This window comes from Rissa tridactyla, chromosome 4 (assembly GCF_028500815.1).
Source record: "Rissa tridactyla isolate bRisTri1 chromosome 4, bRisTri1.patW.cur.20221130, whole genome shotgun sequence".
NCBI lineage: Eukaryota > Metazoa > Chordata > Aves > Charadriiformes > Laridae > Rissa > Rissa tridactyla.
In genome coordinates this window covers 93,787,513-93,807,732 of record NC_071469.1, presented here as the reverse complement: position 1 = coordinate 93,807,732, position 20,220 = coordinate 93,787,513, and the positions used below count along the sequence as shown (strand labels likewise).

The 20,220-nt window shown below is 43.6% G+C and overlaps 1 protein-coding gene across 9 annotated transcripts in view; it reads right to left on the bottom strand.

Annotated features, from left to right (window-relative positions):
* The window catches only part of ZFHX3 (zinc finger homeobox 3), a 685,441-nt gene that overhangs the window by 542,320 nt on the left and 122,901 nt on the right, over positions 1-20,220 (bottom strand). Inside the window, exon 5 of one of the 9 annotated variants that reach the window (XM_054198571.1) lies at positions 12,170-12,311. The exons of the other annotated variants lie outside the window; for them this stretch is intronic. The gene's annotated coding sequence lies outside the window, so the exon portion shown is untranslated. The remainder of the gene's footprint in view (positions 1-12,169; positions 12,312-20,220) is intronic. 9 annotated transcript variants of the gene reach the window in all.

The following is a 20,220-nucleotide window of genomic DNA, read 5'->3' as shown; positions in this document are numbered from 1 at the left end:
ACTGGGTTTATAAAAAAAATAAAAAAAGACAACTCCATGTTAAGCTCGCAGTCAGGGCATGGTGAAGTCTGGGGCTACAGGGGGAGGGAGGAGAGGAGGGGAGGGTCACAGCTTCATGCCTTACAAAAGGGAACCAAAAGCCTGTATATATTTATTATTTTTTTTAATATCCTACACAAAACGCTGGCGCGCATTTACATGGAAGGCAGGCGCACACGCATGCCGGGCGGCATACATCGCGCTAATTAGATTTTCGCCAAAAACTGTCAAGGTTCAGCCTATGACGCAAATGAACGCAACAGCATCCGCAGTCGAGGTGCCAACGCCGGGCGTTCCCTGCCCCGCGGTTCCAGGGAGGGTTCCCGGGGCGCCGCTCTCCTCCCAATTGCCCCCGCGACGCTGGAGCCTCCACGTGCAGCCTGAACCGCACGTTAACCCACTTGGGCTGTTGCATCGCAACCGTAGTGGTCTTAGAGGTGTATTTTTGCACAAATTTGATTTTACTATTTCGTAGCTCCAGTCACAGTAAGAAACAAGGGGAAAAAAAATAATCAGAATTACATATCCCCTTGCAAATGTCACAAAAGTGGCGTCCCCGTGTTCTGGGACTGTGTTCCAGGAGCGCAGGCCCATTGTTCTAAAAAGACACAGCTTTTGTGAACAACAGCCTGCGTGGGCTCCGAGGAGGAACAAAATCCCCGGCCCCAACCACACCGGCGCTGTACGCATCGCCTCCACTTCTTACGAACCTCGCATTAAATGTTTGCTGGAAATACGCGGTGCATACACGTGGCACTTTTTTACAAACATGTCATTACCGAGAATGATTAAGGGCTTCATTGCTTCCCAGTGCAAGGTCTCCGATCAGATCGCTGACTGATTGCTGGATTCCACTGTACACCTCACAACAGGATTTTAGTGAGAGGACCGGGGGGGAAAAAATGTATTTTACTAAACATTTTTTTTGCATGCAGAATACTTAGGAGGGGTCAAATTTATTTTTGCAATTGGCAAAAGCAAATTTGCTCCTAAGCTGAACCGTCCGCAAGTCGTGTTTCATCCCGGCGTACATTTTTATGGGGAAGTTATAAACCCCTGAAATATGTGTTGTCTGTCAGAAATGCTGGGATGCTCGATCATATCCCGGGCTGCGCTGCTCTGATGCCGGGGCGACACAAGCAGGCGCAGAAGCGGCATTTGCGGGCGGGTTTGTACAGTAAATATGTGTGTATTTGGTTGTGGAGGGGCTGCGGCGGTGGCGAGGCAGACAATGGGAGCTGGAGGCGAGGAAGGAGGTAAAGGGGGGTCTGCCCGTGCCCCCCCCCCAGCCAGGTTGCGTGGGGAGCGGGGGAAAGCAGGTCACTCCTCATCAACTGGTTAAGCAAACGCCAAAACAAAGAGTGGTTCTTTATTTTGACGAGCTCTTGGCAGACACGCTTTCTTATAAAAAATAATTTCTCTGCCTTTGTTTCTCCTCTTCTCCTTCAAAGACAGCGGGAAGAGCGCTCTTTTGTATTCACGCCTGCTTTCCAAAGGGAGAAAGGTGATTTTTAAGAATCTGACCACCGAGCACGAGTTACTTGTCCTCCCCCCAAAACAGATATTTTTAAGAAAAAAGAAAAAAAAAATCTTTGACAAGATTCAAAGGGTCCCTGAAATAAAGAAGAAAGAAAAAACATCCAAAACATTAGACACAGAAACATTATATTTCAATATTATCATATGAATTAAATGTAATCCTTGAAGCGACTAGTCCCAGGGGTCACATATTAGGCCATTTTTTTCTTTTTTTTTTATTTAATAGAGGTCATCCAGGCTGAAAAGCAGAACCCAAATGAAAAGCATCTTCAATGTGGTTATAACATGAGCTGCACGAGGTCAGGCAGTGTCTTGTATGGCCTCATAAAAAATACATAACCAGACAGCCTAATAGTATTTCTTTGCATTCATTTTTGGATGGGAACTGGCGGGTGGGGGAGGGGGCTGATGGAGACAGGAACATATAAAAACCCCACATATACATTTCCATGAAGTGCAGCTTTTCATACGTTTCAGTTAAGAAAAAAAATGAACGTTCCTTTTAAAAGATACTTGGGTTAGCTTGCTTTAAAGGAACGACCCTAAATACAATTCCTGTGGCCCCTAAAAGCAGAGGTAGGGCGTTAGTGTTGCCCATCTCATACACACAACACACACACACACACACGTGTGCGCAGGCGTTTTGTTTCGGACAGTCATGCTACAGTCATGCTTAATTGGGAGTGCAACCAGGTTGGGCTCGCTTTCATTAAAAATTTCTAATGCACTTTGTTATTTGTCCATACGCAAACACAGCCTGATTAATTTGAATTATTTCTCTTCTGAAAAGAAATACAGATGAACCCCCCCCAGTAACGTGGTTTAATTTGCTCTCGCAGGGGAGGGGTTTACCCACCACGCGGGATTTATGCAGGTCGCAAAGATATACTGGGTGGGAGAGAGGGCAAGAGAAAGGCAAGGCATAAAAGAGGGGGGGTGTGTGGTGTAAATAAAAATAAACAGCCCTAAAAATGCCGGGGATAAGAGAATCTCTAAAAATCGTCTCCCTTCCCCCCTCTCCCCAAATATAGCCTGGAGACGGGTGACCCTGCTGGGGAGCGGAGCCGCAGAGGTGACCCGATGCTAACCAGCCTGTTAGAACTAATAAGGTGTGCTCCTAAGCCAGGGGCTGACACTGGGGCATTGTGGAAATAACTCTCCTTGTTATTGCCCATCCTCAGCTTGAAATTTACTGCTCCTTTGCATTATTAAAGAGACAGCTTGCGTGCACTATGGGGGAGAGGCACTGGGCAGGAGAAATAACTGTGCACGCTTTTTTTAATGTTATGTTTGTGCTCTCTGTAGTCTTTATATTAAGATTTGGAGCATTAAAGCATGCTGGGTTAATAGGTTGTTATTTATTATTTGAACTGTTTTCAAAAATAAAATCCGGTTTAGCAAAATAAAAATTATTTTTTCCCCCCATGGCAAACGGTCAGAAAATAGCGTGAAACATCTTGGAGAAGGTCAGCCTGTGGCCAGTGGCAGGCCTTGTGGGATGAAACCCTTTCCCAAACATTTTCCAGTAGCACTGTTTCTCATTTACATCAGATGTTGAACAGAGCTTAAAAAAAACACCCAACATGGTGGATAACAGGGATTACAAGATGGAAAGAAAAAAGGTGGATCCATCCTCACAAGGGCAATGTGAAAGGGTGTCATCATGCGGAGCTGTTCTGCATCTCTGGGTTCTCACCAGCTTTTCAAGCAGTTGTGGAGAAAGGCGAAACTCAAAGATAGATGTGGGTGGAAAAAACTGGTGTTTGTCTCCCCCTCTGTTCCTTCCTGTTCCTCCAACTCACCCTCCTCCCGCTCAAGCTGACTTCCACTACAAAATCAGAGTAACTGGTGCGGCTCCCCAGGAGCTGGCGTCCCTGCCGAGGGGCGGGCTGGGAGGGCAGCACAGCAACTCCAAGCTGCACATTTGCACGTGACAGATCAAATTTTATAGAAAATGAGCTAAGCCACTCCTTCAGGTGATTTGGCCATCTCTGAACCAGTGTTTATGGGCATGCATTTTAAACTTGATCTTTGTAGGGGCTGGAGAGTCCGTACCACGCACTCTCAGGCCGTGGGGTAGAGCCCTGCAGCTGCTGCTTCCAGGGGAGCAGCTACGATAATTAGGATTCCAGTATTACTAATTTTTTGCAGCAAAGCAGCTGACTGCACGTTGGAGACATCACTGGGAATGGGGATCAATGATAAATAAAATTCTCAAGGTGAATAGAAAATACAGTCCAATGGTGGACCGGCAGAACCAAGGGCTGCTTCTGACGGGACCGAGCCAAGGGGGTTGGTTGGTTTCCTGGTGGTTTATTGTCAGGGATTCCCTAAAATTAGCTACTGGAGGGATTTGAGAGAATTCTTCAGAGAACGTGAGAGCCACAGCAATGCTTTAGCTGTCCAATGCAACTGGTTTTTCCTGCATGTTCAGAGACAACCCATTCTTCTAAAAGGTTAATGTGGTCAGCTGCTGGGAAGACCTGGGATGACAGCAGGAATCAATGCATGGTAATGTGATGAAATACATGTAACTGCCATCATGTACTGAAAGAGTATATATCTCTCACATCGGTCCTGCACATTTGGGGACCAAAGAGCAGCTCTGAAAGCAGGTGTAATTTGAAATGAGAACTGAGGCAGCCCAGAACAAAACACCTGGAAGGAGCAAAGGGCCTCTGCACATGCAGTGGAGGTGGGTCAGAGGGTGGGGGACACGCAACGTCTTCCTTGACTCATGCTCTTGGTAGTTTTCACGGGCACATGCCACGGAGCAGCCTGCGTATTCCATAGCGCCTCCACTGGCAGCAGGACCCCAGGCTGAGGTACTGCCCCATCAGCCCTGGGACGTTGCTGCCACTGCGGGAACTGAGGCGGTACTTGCTGTGCCACCTCCTCTGAAGGCTGGGCGGCATGCCGCAGATTGAAATTGTGGGGATCTGCGGGCAGACATCAGCTGGATTCTCTGCTGTGACCCAAAGCTTTGAAAGGGGTATGTCTAGTGCTTGCCCAGAGAGGCGGGAGATGCCCCATCCCTGGAAATATTCAAGGCCAGGCTGGATGGGGCTCTGAGCAACCTGGTCTGGTTGAAGAAGTCCCTGCTCATGGCAGGGGGGTTGGACTAGGTGGCCTTTAAAGATCCTGTCCAACCCAAACTATTCTATGATTCTGTGATAAAACCATCAAGTCGCTGAAAGTGCTTCAGGTGTGCATAGGATGATCATTCTGGAACCACAGACCAAACAATGTCTGAACACGTTTATAAATTCTGTTTTAAACCACTCTGTCCTGACCACAAAACTAGCTAGAGTGAATGTTGAGCATCAATGTACAAAGCAGGTTCAAATGCAAAATGTCAACATACATTTATGGTAATAAATTACCAATAAAAAGCATTGCTTCAGAGCAAAGGGATAACTGCCAGTTAAGACAGGGAAATGAAACACAGATTTTTGATAGTGCCAAATATAAAGAAGGAATTAAAATCGATACCTGGACAAAGCGGCAAACCAGAAGCCTCGCCGATCCCTCCCAGTTATTCCCTTTCTGCCATTCTGATTTTGTGAATCATCAAAAGCGGCCAAATTATTCCTATCGGCATCTGAACTTACAGATATTCATAACTCCTCTATGCCCAAGGTATAAAGTTACTTTTATCAAAACACTCTGTTACATAGCTGGACTTGCCTACAACATATTTGACCATTTTTGCATATACATATTTTTAATCATATCCCTCCTGTAAGTAATAATAACAGCAAGAAACGTGATGCTTCATATTTTGCTTGGAATATCCAAACGTTTTAGTGTAAAATCAAAGGTGTGGAGACTCAGAGGACTGTGTTAAGCAGCTCTTGTGCTCAGCCTTCAGGTGGTAAAGCTTAAGTAACGAGAGTATTAGAACCGTGACAACACTCTACTGGATTTAAAAATACAATTTTCAAAACTGATTGCCAAACTCTGATCTCAATAGCACGCCGATTTTTTTCAGCTCTACCAGCTGATCCCTTAAAAAGTATTATTTCTCCTTACAAACCCAGGCAAAGTTAGGCATCCAGAGAAGAGCCGTTTGATTTGAGGGTTTCTTATCCCCCGCAGCTCTCATGGTAACACTCAACGTCCTCTTGAACTGACATCAAAAACGCAATTATAAAAACAACAGCCAAAATTATTTCTTACGTGGCCAGATGGTATGAGTTCTGTATCTCCCACATAAAGCACAGCGGTGTTTGCCCTGCCTCACGTTTCATTCTGTACCGCCTCTTTAAACTGTTTAAAGGATTCTCTTGCCATTTTGGCTTTTATGGATATCACATTTTATTAATCTAAAATCTACTTCTCTTGTGTTTCTGATATCTAACGCTTCATAGTTGTTGACTGTGAGGCTGTATTGTCCGTATGGCTTTTGTACTGGACAGACAGAAGGGGGACAAGATGGAGAAGGTGCTGGTTGTCACCTGCGATTGAATTCTGCTCAGGTAATGAGCACATTCAGAGTAAGCATGTTCTCATTTCTCAATATATAATTCCACGGATGTGCCCGTCTGCAGATCAGTCAACAACCAACCATACCAAAACATGAAGTAGTGAGCCCATAACAATGCTCCGTGGTCTTCATCTTCAACAGGCAGCCGTTGACGGACGAGCTGGCAGCATGTGAGAGACACGGAGAAGACCAGGAAGGGTTAGGGAACTCCCAGGCTGACTTGTTCACCTGCAGGTAGTACATGGGCCAAACAGAAGATGACACCCAGGTAAGGACGGAGGAGGGCAAAGGCTAACAGTTCTCCAGTTAGGAAGCCATATTCCTCCACTCCCATGGAAATAAGGCCTCTCTGTAGAGATCAAGAGACCAACACAGGGCATTATGATTAAATGAACAAACGACTGAAGGTCTGGCAAGGCTGAGAAAGGCGAAGGCTGGAGACGAACACCTCTCACCCAGGAAACAAGGGCAGGAGGAGAGGACAAGAGAAGCATGAAGCGGCGGTTGTGGTAACACAGTCTTTCAGTCACAGCAGGAGTGATTTCCATACCTCATACGTGCATACGGCGGGAGCTAACGCGCCTGTAGCTACTCTGCACCTCTACCTTGTTTCTGCTGTAACTCTCTTGTACTGCCCTCTTCCTGTTCTCCAAACACAATAGTAACCGACAAACAGCTAAAACTTCTTAAAAAAAAGAAAATCCTGTAACTAATGTATCCATAACAAATATAAGGGTGCATTTTAAGGCATTCTTTTGGGAATCAGAATATTAGATTCTTTTGTACAGAGCAGGACTTATCTGCTAAATTTTCTAAGCAGTATCATTCTCAGTTATTAAAAAACAATTCACAAAGCTTTTAGCATCCAAAACCTAATACCTAAATATATGAAGCCTCTGCATGTGTCCTATTAAATGTTACGAAGGAGGGTTGGATTTTTGTTAGTTCTCTGTTTTTAGCATGTAACTGTTACAGAAGACCAGCATCCCCATGGTGAAGACGCTGGGCTTGGTCCAACCTCTGGGCATGCCACCAGCTGCCTCCTGAGCTGTGGACAGTTGCTTAATACTTCTGTAGAATGAGGACGGTAATTCACCTCTCCCATGACTCATCTGTTGTAGCTATTTAAACTAAAGGTCTGCAAGATAGGGAGTGAAATGTTAGCTCCTCTCAACCCAGTGAGTTTTGGCACACAATTCAATAAATGAAAACTGTAGGTTAAACAAGTTCAGGTGTCTATATAGTGAAACACTGATCTTGCCTGTGGTCTCTCAAAGCTTTTAGAGTGCTAATAATAAGAATGTGGTGGCATATCCAAGACTACACTGCAGCCACAGAAATGTAAGGTCTTCATTTTCAATGGTCTGAACTCTGCCAAAACCATCTATGCAGAAAAATGCACACCAGCAGCGGTCCAGGTCTGGTAATCGCGGAACTGCTACCGCCTCTTCGCCTGCAACCAGAGGTACCCCATCATTGTAGAAAATGAAGAGGAGGAAAGTAGAGATCACAACTGGGATTTCAACCCCACAGAGAATTGAATTGGAAGTGAGAGCTGCACAGAAGAGGAGTCCAAAGGTAGCTGCCCCGGAGGAAAACTGTGGCACACAAGGGGGAGGGGAAAACTGGGAAGCCGCAGGGTATGTAAGTATCTGCGCAGCCTGGTTAGGGCGAATCATCTTGCTTACGAGAGACATCTACACGAGCAACTGGCAGTGCGGTGTAGAATGGAGAAGGTCCTGGAGAAGACCCCAGGTCTCAGCCAAAGTACACACAAGGAAGCCTACGGATCATTAAACAAATACCCAAATCGCCACTGGTTACGACTGAGAGTGATAAGGAAGACATTTAATTTATCTCAGTGATAAGACTTGCTCCTTTTTAGGCCTTTTCAGGGAAGATTATTCCACAGTCTAAAAGACTTTGTTGTTAGGGAAAAATGAACAATATTCAAATTTTTGCTAAGGATCACCCTATAACTCTGAGCTGCCATAAGCATGAAAATCTGTTTTCTGAACGTTAAAAAAAACCTCAAGCCCCATAAATGGTCTGTTGTATTCACAATAATGGCATCAATTTTTTTGTTGCCATTTCTTAAAAACCTTTGAATCGTATAGTCAGTAATGCAATTTAACAATTAAGAGATGGAGTAAGCGTGCTTATCTTTCAAAATCACTTTAAGATCTAAAATATTCTACATCATCTAGATATTAGTGTTATTCTTGTGTTTTCATAAAGGATTTAGGTGTAGTTCTGCACTGTAAAGGGTGCAGAGTAATTCTGATTGGATTTCCTTAGCGAGTTGGGGGCTACATTAATAAAAACGAAGGCATGAACTTAAAGTATACACAGTTTTAACTCCCCAAATGACCTTAATTTGAAATAAGGACGTCTTTATTTTATTTAGTTTAGTGGTTCTTAAAGTTAGGACCAAAAGACCGCTACCCAGTAGTGGAATTTCTTTGAGTCACCCTGCATAACCACACAGAACTGACTCATTCATAAATTTTACTGTTTAATGTAATTCTATAGACTACAGTTAAGGAGCCAGTGGTTTAGTTTACAGTATTTTGCAGAAGTTAAACTAACCCAAAAAAGCCAATTATTCCAGATGGAGTGATCCATCAGTAGAACTATACTGGTATAGGAGGTGTAACTTTCCTGAGTAAACAAGTCCTGGGCAGCTCAAGTCCTCCTGAAGCTCAATGGCGCTTGTGTTCATAAGTCGCTTAGATGCTTTTGAAAACACGTGTCCATTTTATTCTTGCAACTTCTGTTGCAAGATACAGAGAAATAAAAAAATTGTAAAAATATCTGGGTGACTACTTTTGTGTCCTGACTGTGTGTTGAACCACCCTACCGCTGGCCTCCTCTTGCTCGTTCTCTGCCGCTGAGCCTTGCGCTACCACCCAGAAGCACCAGGCAAAGCTGGAGTGAACTGCTCGATAGGAGGTGTCTTAAAAAACCTGGAATAAGAAACGACGTTTTCCCGGAAGAGTGTCTTCTGGTGTTTTGTCCCAAACCAAAGGTAACCACAATAAAAGTCAACCAAAAAACCCATCGCTTCCAACCGAAACACCAACGGGGAGGGTAATGCCACCAGCCACAAACTGCTCCCGTGTTCGTACTCGTGTTAGTCGACGACCAGCAAGAATTGCAGTATTCAGGATTTGGAGTACAAAACCATGCAGCTCAACCTGCTTCCTTCTGCCTACAGCTTGCTCCCCCGCCTCCCTTTGCCTGGCCAGTGACTTGATATATATCGTACGGGGAATAAACATAAAATCTCTCAAAGGGGAATCAAGAAAGGCATTTTAAGAACAGATAGTCAATTAAGCATTATCTGCAACTCTTATGCTTACATCTTTAAACAAGGAGGCACAAAAAACATTCCCTTTAAACAGCAGCTTACTTGTGTAGGTGCTAGTTGACAAGTCTCATGCACTACTGAATAGATGTTCTTACAAACTAGATGATTATTCGTGGAATTGTAAATACAGAAGGGTGTTGGCACTGTGTCTTTAAAGAAAAATACAAAATATACACACAGCACATACATTCTACTGCACAGTTTATATTTAAGCTAGAGAGTCATGGCATATGGTGGAGTCAGTTTTTATACAAAGACGTGGAAATGTATACAAAGAAAAATATTCTCAAAAATAATGCAAAGCTAGATATACTAAAAAACTCCAATGTGTCTAAAAAAGCGTACTGTACAACTGCATTAAGTACTAATCTTGCAGACCATTTAAAACTCAACTATCCTTTCTAGATGCTGGGAGGTAATAGCGTAACTTCTTCTGCGACATCCACTTCCATCACAGAGCTCAATCGTAGCAAGCGTCTGAATGGACTGAAGTAACAAAAGAAAGTTGACCTTATAAAAAAGATACTCTGTTTAAAAACGATTGTGTAAATAATTAATAAATATATGTATGCAGTTCTTTAAACTCGATATCAAATAAGATTGTGCTTGCTTTCCATATCTTTGATTTTTTTTTTAAATGCCCAGGGAAACGAAGAGCATGCTGGATAAGAATTCCCTATCAATGGCAAATGTTTTATGTTCATTCGATTGAAATAGAATTAGCGCAGCTCAGCTGCACTTTGGTGAACCCCTGCTTCCATAAAACTGAGAACTGCAAATAGTGCAAATGGGGTTCCCAGCAATGCGTCCCCCGTGATCGTTGACTGCAATGGCTAAATACGGCATCCGTGACTTCGATTTAGAAGTGGCGATCTTGGAGGAAGAACGACTCAACTAGCTCTGGCTAATTATAACTGTAAGCTGAAGAGATGTTTTTCTTTCAGAAGAATTAAAAACCTCAGTTGGTTTTCAGCGAAACTAAGTATTTTGCCAGGTGAGCTGAACTCATCTCTCACTCAGTCGATCATAAACCCTGTTTGTGATTCTGACTCCACCACCACCGCTGTCTTTACTCTCTGCCAAGCCCCTGGGAAGGAATTATCCCAACTGTTACCATTGCTCTACTTTACATCATCAGCTAGGGCGCCTCTGCAGGAGTCAAAGATAGCTGGACTCTCAAATAAGATTTTGAATGAAAAAATTTTAATTATTTGAATTAAAATTATTCTCTTCACATTTTTCTACTTCTGTATTTCATTGTTAAATTCAGATTTGAAATTCTATATCTATCTTTTGAGATAATTAATCTGAATTGGTTTGTTAGATACAATACTGACATTTTAAAATATTACTACCTGTTACTGAAGATTCAAAATACTCCTCCTTTCCACCCAGCCTGTCCAAGACGCTTCTCGTGCTCATGTTTTAAGGGGCCAGGGAATACGAACAGTACAGCTCCCGCTTTGCTGAGCCTGAACAGAAACAATCCCGAGCCTGTAACTCAGTTCATTCCTATGCTGTCGGAAGGAGGAACGTGCGTACCTCTGGCGTCTCAGACAGGACAAGTATAGCAAATGCACGGAGCAACCACGGGCGTCATTTTCAAAGCAACTAAAGCCCAGTTTGCTTTATCGTTTCTCTCCATGCATGGTTAAATTATTAGCGTATGTAAGCTGAAATAGTAAACCAGATAAGAGTTTTATTATCTTTGACAAACATCTTCTCTAATTAACTTGTTGTGGAAAGCAGAAAAGATTACCAAGAGCCAAACTTTGCCTTACATTTTAAAGAAAGGCTTGCCGTACCTTCATCAGAAGTAGTAGAACATACAAGTTTTTCATCGGCATTTATTTTTTTCATTTTGACAACCCACAGAAAAGAAGCAAACTCCTGGGTATGCATTGTTTATTTTTTTCTAATGGTAATAACATACCGTAAGAGCAATTCGTGCTGAGACCTGCAGTTATCACCTCTCTTTCTTTTATTCTATTAAACAAACCCTGTGATTCAGCAGAAGGCTGTTCCTGTCAGACAAAAAGATTAAGTAATTAACAGCTTCCTTTGCTAGTTTTATACCCTTCTAAATTCTAAATGTGGGATAGGCCATTCAGAAAGAAGAACAAGTTTTTACCGAAGGCACTGAAAGTAAAGGATATATGGTTTTAGCACCAAATAATTCACATCTGGAAATCTGAAGCCAGGGCTTCAGGAACTTTCACCTTATATTTAACCTGCTTATGCAGATCACAGTTCCAAAGTACGTGGACGTGGTATTTCCTAAAGCTACAAAAATTATTGAAAATTGATCATAAGAAAGGATTTAGGAGGAAATCAACCAAAACCACAGAAGAAACATATTAAACAGCCAGAAAGACAACTGGACAATGAAGAACGGTGACAACTTCAGCTAAAAGGGGTCTCGGTTTATTACCAATACACAGTCAGCAATTAAAATAGAAAACCAAGCTGACAAATGGAAACGAGGGAAATAGGTAACAAGTAAAATAAACAAAAAGCTGAGGGCAGCGGAATATGGGCGAGGAAAGCTAAAGACAGCAGAAAAATGGTTACAGAGTTGGGGATATACAGTTTTTAAAATCTAATAGAAAACACAGAAATCTTAGCAATCCTGTAAGACCACAATGAGATGAAGATGCTGAAGCTGAAAATATAATGTAGGAAACATAGAAGTCTTCACGGTTCTTATTTCAAAAGAGTGATTTTCACAAACTTACCAAAGAAGAACCATGAAGCACTTAACCGTTTGTCAGGGATGAGCTGAAGTGAAATCAAACAGCGATGTAGAGCAGGTACGTTCTCCGAAGCCCGCAGCCTCCCGGGACAGCAGCACGGCTGATGCCCATTGTTAGCAGGTCTCTGGGCACATCCAGAAAGGAGACCTCATCTCAGTTTCTTCCAGTGTTCAAAAGCAGATGCAAGTAACAGTATAGCAAGAATACGTTGGTAATAATATTTGTGTTAAATTAGGAAAACTAACATGGGCTTCAGCTTATTTTAGCAGCTGGGAGGGGTACGTGCATACTGGTGCCAGTCGGTTGGTTTTGTGCAAAACAGATGTTCTCAAACACCAGCAGCCGGTTGAGGAGTCGGGAGGCTGTGGAGGGTTAACCCAGGAGTGGCGGCTGGTGGAAAAGCAAAGGCCGGTGGAGGGAGAACTGATCCCACAGTGGAAGAGCACAGACCCAGCGTCTGCAGGACTGGTGCTGGACCCAGCGTTGGGCAACAGCTTAAAACCCCTGAAGTTAATAATAATAATTGAAAAACCATCATTGATGATAAAGATGATACAGAAGTGTGTCCTTTACCTTGGAGAACGGCAAAACAAAGATCTGATGGTGAAGCTGAAGTCAGACAACTCAAATGAGAATCCAAGCACACGTTTTTTACCACAAGGGTGATTAACCTCTGGGAACATAAGAAGGACATGGACCTGTTGGAGCGAGTCCAGAGGAGGGCTGCAAAAATGGACAGACGGCTGGAACACCTCTGTTGTGAAGACAGACTGAGAGAGTTAGGGTTGCTGAGCCTGAAGAAGAGAAGGCTCCAGGCAGACGTTATAGCAGCTCTCCAGCACTTAAAGGGGGTCTACAGGAAAGATGGGGAGGGACTCTTGATCAGGGAGTGCAGTGGCAGGACACGGGGGAATGGTTTTAAACTGAAAGAGGGGAGATTTAGATTAGATATCAGGAAGAAATTCTTTACCCTGAGGGTGGTGAGACACTGGAGCAGGTTGCCCAGGGATGTTGTGGATGCCCCATGCCTGGAAGTGTTCAAGGCCTGGTTGGATGGGGCTTGGAGCAGCCTGGTCTAGTGGAAGGTGTCCTTGTCCATGGCAGGGGGCTGGAATTAGATGATCTTTAAGGTCCCTTCCAACTCTTAACTATTCTATGTTGATTCTCCACATGACATTTTTTGTTCCAGATTCAGTGCCCTTCCTGAGGAGAAGCCTCAGTCAAACCCTAGTTTTGTCTAGAAAAATCAACAATTGAGGAAAAACTCAATGGATAGAGTGGGCAGACAGCCCAAGACCCCTCTGGCCGTAAATTCTATGGGGGGAAAAAAGAAAGAAAAAAAAAAAAGAATAAGAACAACCCCAAAAATACCCTCAGAGCAGCCTCATCGAGTCAAAAACAACTGTTACACTGACAGCATGCTCTCTTGCACTTGGGGTACTTCTTTTCCCTGTGCTTGCTTGGCAATAAAGTACCATCGGATAAAAATGCAGGTTCTGGAGTGTTTACCTGTTTTCTGAAGGACAAAGTAAGACTTTTAAAATGTTTGTTTTGAAGCACATTTTACAGTGAGGATTTGGGCTGAAACTGCACCAATACACTGAAGAGGGGATAAAAGGCCCAGCGGAGAAGAAAGCAATAAAAATATCATTGTAATATCCCTAACTCAATAATCAGCTCTCTCCATCAGGGAGCGGGGTTCAGGGAAGGGGAGCACAAAGCACATTTCTCTGATGCGGGCGCGGGTTGCGCGCCAAAGCTCATTAGAAAGATCGGGCAACACAATACGCACAGCTACCTCACTGCAGGTTTTTCACTGTGCCCCGAGGACGTGGCTCAGCCCGGGCGTTATCCCTGCCCGTCTTCCCGCTGGCGCTCGCACAAGGGCCTGCCGGCGGGGCTGGCACCCTGCAGTATCCTGTGGCTGTAGTGCCCAGCACCGTCCCCACCGAACCCCGCACAGTGCCACGGCACTTGCATCCATGGCGCCGCCGGCCCCTTGGCTGCCGTGGGGGCTCAGGCTGGGGTGGGATGGTACCCTCGCCTGGTGAGCGCCTGCCACCAGGCAGCATTTTCATCTACTGCACCTTCAAACGCCATGACTGAAAGCGCACAGATTTGAATTCATTTTCATCCTTATCAGCTATGTAAGAAACAGAAAAAAGAGAATAGCTTAGGAGCTTTGTGCTCACAGACATCTTACGGGTTGGGTAAGGACAAGGACTATTAATGTATGCTGAAATATCTCTTTTTAAATGAGGAAAAAAAGGTGGGGGGCTTTAAAAACAGGTTTTAGTGTCCCAATGAAAGCATGAGAGCAACAATTTATAATTTTCTGCTGTCCAGTTCCCTCAATATTTCTCCCTCGCTGTGCATCCCTCCTCTCCCTCTCCCTCCACATCCATCCTCCATTTCCCGATAACTTCTCATCACGCTGGCTCGAGCCTCATGTGAAATGGTGGTGTGCGGAGGGAAGGGAGGAAGAAAGGGAGGAAGAAAGGCGCTATGATTGGGAGGGCAGGGGAAAGAGAAAGATTGAGAGAGACAGAGAGAATGTCAAAGCTCAAGTCTGGCATTTGCCTATTTAAATTCAATCATGCAGCCCTCGCAGAGCTGGAAATGGATGGCCTGCGTTATGAATTTCTGATCAGACGGCTGATAGGTTATGAGCGGGGACGTAATCCCATTGAGAAAGCCTTTTTTCCCAAGCAAGGGCAAGCAATAACTGCCCTTCAGAGATGGCTCTCTGCTTTGCCCTTTTTATAATTTTTTCCTTTTCTTAAAAAAAAAAAAAGTCCAAATAAGCATTTTTATGATGATAAATGTGTAATAATGATTCATTCTGCCTGCATCTGAAATGGGATATGCCTTTGCAAAGCAGACATGCGCTCAAAATAAACTGCCATATTTTTTCTTTTTTAAACCTAATTAGAATTCTCTCCTCCTCTCAGCTCATTTTGTACCAACACTAGTGATCTAAAAAGAAAGTGAAAGGAATGAACACATGCATTGAGACTAGTATTTTTAATACCCTGCAGGGTTTTTAACATTTTATAGTTTGCCTTTTTTAACATCATGTGTTTACATAAAAGGATACAAAAAAAAAATTCTTCAAATGGCAAGAACTACTGGCATACAGTAGGGGCAAGCCAGAAATTATTTTTAAAGCTGATGTTTTCTTACTTCTACCCATGTGACATCATTCAGTGTTGCTTCGTGTTATAGTGAATTAATCAAAATAGCTGAGGACACTGAAAGATTTACAGTAGCCAAATCCACCAGTGAGGGAAAGCGCAGACAGCAGCACGTTGGTAGCGTATTCCAGCACTGGGGCCTCGACATGCACTCATAACTTTTGTAGTCTTAAAAAGTAGAAAACAAGGAGTTTGCTATTTAAAGGTCAGGATGCATGTGCTGAAACAACACCCATCCCAGTTTGCGAGGACTGGAAACAGTCACAGGGGAGCAGGACATCATCCCAGGACTGCATTAACAGGGAAGACGCCTGATGTGACTGAAGCTTCTGTAGATAATCGAAAGGGAAAAAATAACGTCTGTAGGCATGGGGGGAGGGCAAGAAGAGCAAAGAAGCATCTTGGTGTTGGTGCTAAGCAGGAACTTGCTCTTGGAGCAGCATCTCTCGTGTATTTGAAACAGCAAGGAGCATCTGTTAAATACTTTGCGTATGTGAGTACTTTGGAAAAGAAAGTATTGGAGACCATGGCTGTCCTCCCTAGCAGGTATCGTTCATGTAATGGAAACCTAAGAGTGGGGGAACGCAGTTACCAGTGTGTGCATATTGTTCAATTGCAACAGAAGCCCAGAAAAGATCTGAAGCATAAAGCTAAGTCCTTGTCACATCGTTTCAGCTCAGTACTAGCTATGAGCTGACTTAGGTTTGCCCCTGGGCACTTGCTTCCTCTCCTCTCCCTTCGTGTCACGGGCGCCCAAGTGGTGCCTGTCCTTGTACATGAAGAACTCATAGCCACTATGTTCAAATCCTCCAGCATCTGAGCAGGGGCAGCCTTTGCGTTTCTCACCGGAGAGCCATCAGTTTGGTGTCTGTGCTCAGCAAATGGCTAGAGACCTCCTAAAACCAGCATCAGAGATGTCCCAGCTGTGTGAAACGGCTGGCTGGGAAAACACCACCTCGTACCTGTGGGGAAAGCTGAGCTGTGAGCTAACGGGGACAGGACAGCAGCAACCACCTTCTGCATGCAGCTCGTAGCTCATCTTTTCTGCAGCTGCACCTTTTCATTTGTAGATGCACATTTCGGCACCGGCAGTATTTTCAAAAACAGTGGTAAAAACATGAGTAACTATTCTGACTCTTTTAATACAAGAGATTTGCTGTAATTTCATGGCTCCGTGGTGTCTTAGTGAATCCATAAGAGAAAGCCCAGTAGGTGAGAAGATGGCAAAACCTGCGGTCACAGAGGACACCGTTTGTAGGCAAATTGTGACTGCAGAAATGCTGCACACAACCTTCCCCCTTCAATTCCTGTTTCATTCATATTTTTCCCTACTAATGTACTTGCGTATCAACAAATCACCTTAAGTAAGCAAAGAGATTTTTTAATTGCCGAGCTGATCCCAAATGAGAGCTTCGGGGCTGACGGCAGTCAGGCTGAAGCAGTTTCAGGCAGGTCTGGGGAGGGCTGATGCACGGTTACCACCGAGAGAAAACCCAACACATGGCAGAAAGAACATGAGACAAATCGCATGCCACATCACTGCATGCCCTCTTTGATTTAAGCCGAAGGTGGCTGTTAACATAAACCAAAGTGTGCTGTCTATTGGTTCACACAGTGCCACGAGTGCCTTGGAAATAGAGATGGAAACTGAAACCCAGGCTGCGACGTCTATATGGCATTTCTACAAGTTCTTCTAGGTTTGTTGGATTCATTCCCAGATGTGGCTTTTGCTTTTTTAAAGTTGTAATATGCCGGAATACCTCAAGAAAAGTGAGCACCTAAGGCTATCGGTGTCTTAAAGGAGATGGTAGTTGGAAACGGGGGCTCTGTGAAATTCAAGGGCTCGGTTTGTGGAAAACATGACACCAAAGAGAGTCCCTTGGGAGCTCTAATTTAGCAACCACCTCCCATCAGTCAGGAGATGAAGCCAACTTTATTCTACTTCAGAATAGCAAGGCTATCAAAAAAAGTACCGACTTTTCAAGTTTTTCCTCATTTTGCTCAAATTGCTGATCATCAGCTAAAAAACAGAGCGTTGCAGGGAGCCTCTCAGACACGCTCAGCCAAAGCACCACGGCCCCCCTGCGGTCCAGCTGCGCCCCGGGTAACACCCCATCTCTCCTGCACCGCCGGCCGGCAGCCGGCAAGGGACAGCGTGGACCAACACAGGAGAGGCTACGACATCTCCTTACACAGAAGCCTTTTTTTCCTCTTCTAATATATTCAATTGCGTTAAATTTGCCTGTGTTAAATTGCCAAAGCTATAGGCACAAAGGGAAAACTGGAAAAAGGATATAAAGTGATTTAATACCCTTCTGACAATGTCATGACTGCAAATATTTCTGAAATTTCACATACACAAAATGAGGGTCCCACAAAACCCCCGCACTGCAAACGGGTATTTTTCCCAGGGAACACAAAAAAATGATGAACCAAGTGGCTTCCCTGTCTCACGTGCTCCAAATGGTTAATTTTGTTCAGTATCCTCACACTGAAATGGGCGAGAAACCTTGCAGCTGATAATTATGAAATAACGTGGCCACAGGGGAGTTCCCGCCCGATTACCATTGGTTAGGGATTGTCTTATGTCCTGGAGCGGTAGAATTTTGATTATTTAATTGAAATTATATATATTAGCATGGATGTTCTCGTTAGCCATAAAATAAAACATCTAATATTTTCAATCTTGTTGCATCAACATCTTGTGGCAATGTATTCCAAGGGCTAAAAGCACATTATGTGAAAACGTCATTGTTTAAATTTGCCACCTTCTAGTGCCACTGCCTCGATCCTTGCATTAGGAAAAAAGAAAACAAGAAGGGTGGGAACAAATCACTGTCTATTTGCCTTCTTTATCTCTTTTTGTATCATATGCAGAATAAAAAATTTGCTCTGAGGTAGAAAAGTGTTGTCAGTTTTCCAGCATATCATATAATTTATTTTCAATTGAAGTTTCTAAAAAACTCTGTTTTCCGTTACCAGATCTTAAACCCAAGTGTTGATATTCTCCTTTAGTTCACAGGACTGATCCGTTCCAAATGACCAAGTAAAATTCCAGAAAGTTGGGGGTTTTTTATTATCTGTGTTCTAATCAAAGACGGGAGTTCCTAAGCTGGCGATTACAACTGCTGCCACTTGTATTTGCAATATCTGCTTTACATATTTGTTTGGTAAATCAAAAATAGAGGTTAGCTAAAGAAGCAAACCTAAAATAATAAAGCATCTTATTGCAAAAAGCTTTTAGTGGTTTCTTTAACTTATCATTAAATTTAAACTCATTTTTCCTAGTTTCCAATTCTGCAGTTAATAACTTTTATATAGCAATCCTATAATTACATTAACAAAAAAGTAAATTTCCCCCATTTCTCACAGCATTACTAGTATTACAGCATTAATGGTATATTAACCAGTAAAACCGCAAATTAAGTCAACTCATCTTCCACTGATAGGGCATGAATTTGTAATTTAGGCGGGTTTGAAGTTTTCAGTGGTTTTTTAACTATTATCAAGCTTCTGCTTTTCCCAGTGTAACAGTAAAACCCACACAGGAGTCATTTTCACGTTCTAATCACCATACAGCACTTATTTGTTTCCTGAAATACAGCAAACACAGGAAGCATTCCAGGCGAGAGCGAACCGAGACGTCCAGCCCTGGACACCAGGATGCGTCAGGGAGAGGCAGTGACACACCAAGAGACAGTCAATGACCAGAGTCACATGGGGTTCGCCGGAAAAGATTTCTGATAAGTGTTTTTCTTTAAGATTGTCCTTCTTAGCCAGCGCACACCCTCAATATTTCAGTCACATCCATCATATGTTATCCTCAAACTCACGTGCTAGGGAACATGTCAGTGGAAGCACCACCTCCACCAGCAAGTTCAGTCCTGGGCAAGCAAGTCAAAGCTATTAGTGCAGAAGAGCTTCTGGGACATCTATTTTAGCCCCGCCTTATGCACACACACCACAGCGCACGCACACCAACAGCCTCCATCACACCCAACTACAAAACTGAGTCCATAAACTGCTAACGAAGGGATGGGGAAGGATTTGTGAGCATCCGCCTTGGCTCCGGTGCCCCTGGACTCGGCACCCACAGCTGCAGCCATCTCATCCCAAGGTGGGGTGGGATCCTCGCCCAACCTCCAGTGCATCCGAGCCAAGGAGGAGAGCGGCAACACAAACTCGGGATAAAATGAACAGAATTTCAATAACAACTTTAACAGTCAAAAACGTATCTTTGGAATATTAGATTTATGCAGTGGGAAGGAACCATCAAAAAATGTTCCATTTCAGAAACATAAAGGCTTACTGAGCTAGTGAAGCACAACAGAAACACTCAGTGATAAAGGACATCACAGCCCTTTATAAACTGAATCGGTGGTTTCCCAAATTTAATATGCATGAACAGTGCATGTGAGTCCTCTTAAATCCAAGTACCAAACCCTGCCTGTTTAATAAATCTCACCAGTACTCCACTATTAGACAGGGGATTAAAACTAATCTATCAATCCCAAAACCAAGCACAGAGTGGATTAAAATGCAAAACACATGAGAGTATGAAGATGCTTAATGCTACATAACAAACATTTCAATCACAGAAATCATTTTTATCTTCTTGTTTATGCTAAGTAGATACTATTAGGCTTAATATCTGTATTAACACAAGTGGGGGAAGAAACAGTTTTAAGGAGACCTAAATACTTGAATGCTACAGTATTGCTGGCGAGCAGAAGCTCTCTTGTTGAAAGCGAGTACACCATGGCGTTTAAAATAACTGTTTACTCTCTGAGGCCAGCTCAATGGTGCTTGACCTTTTTCTGTTTTTTTAACCCAAAGCGA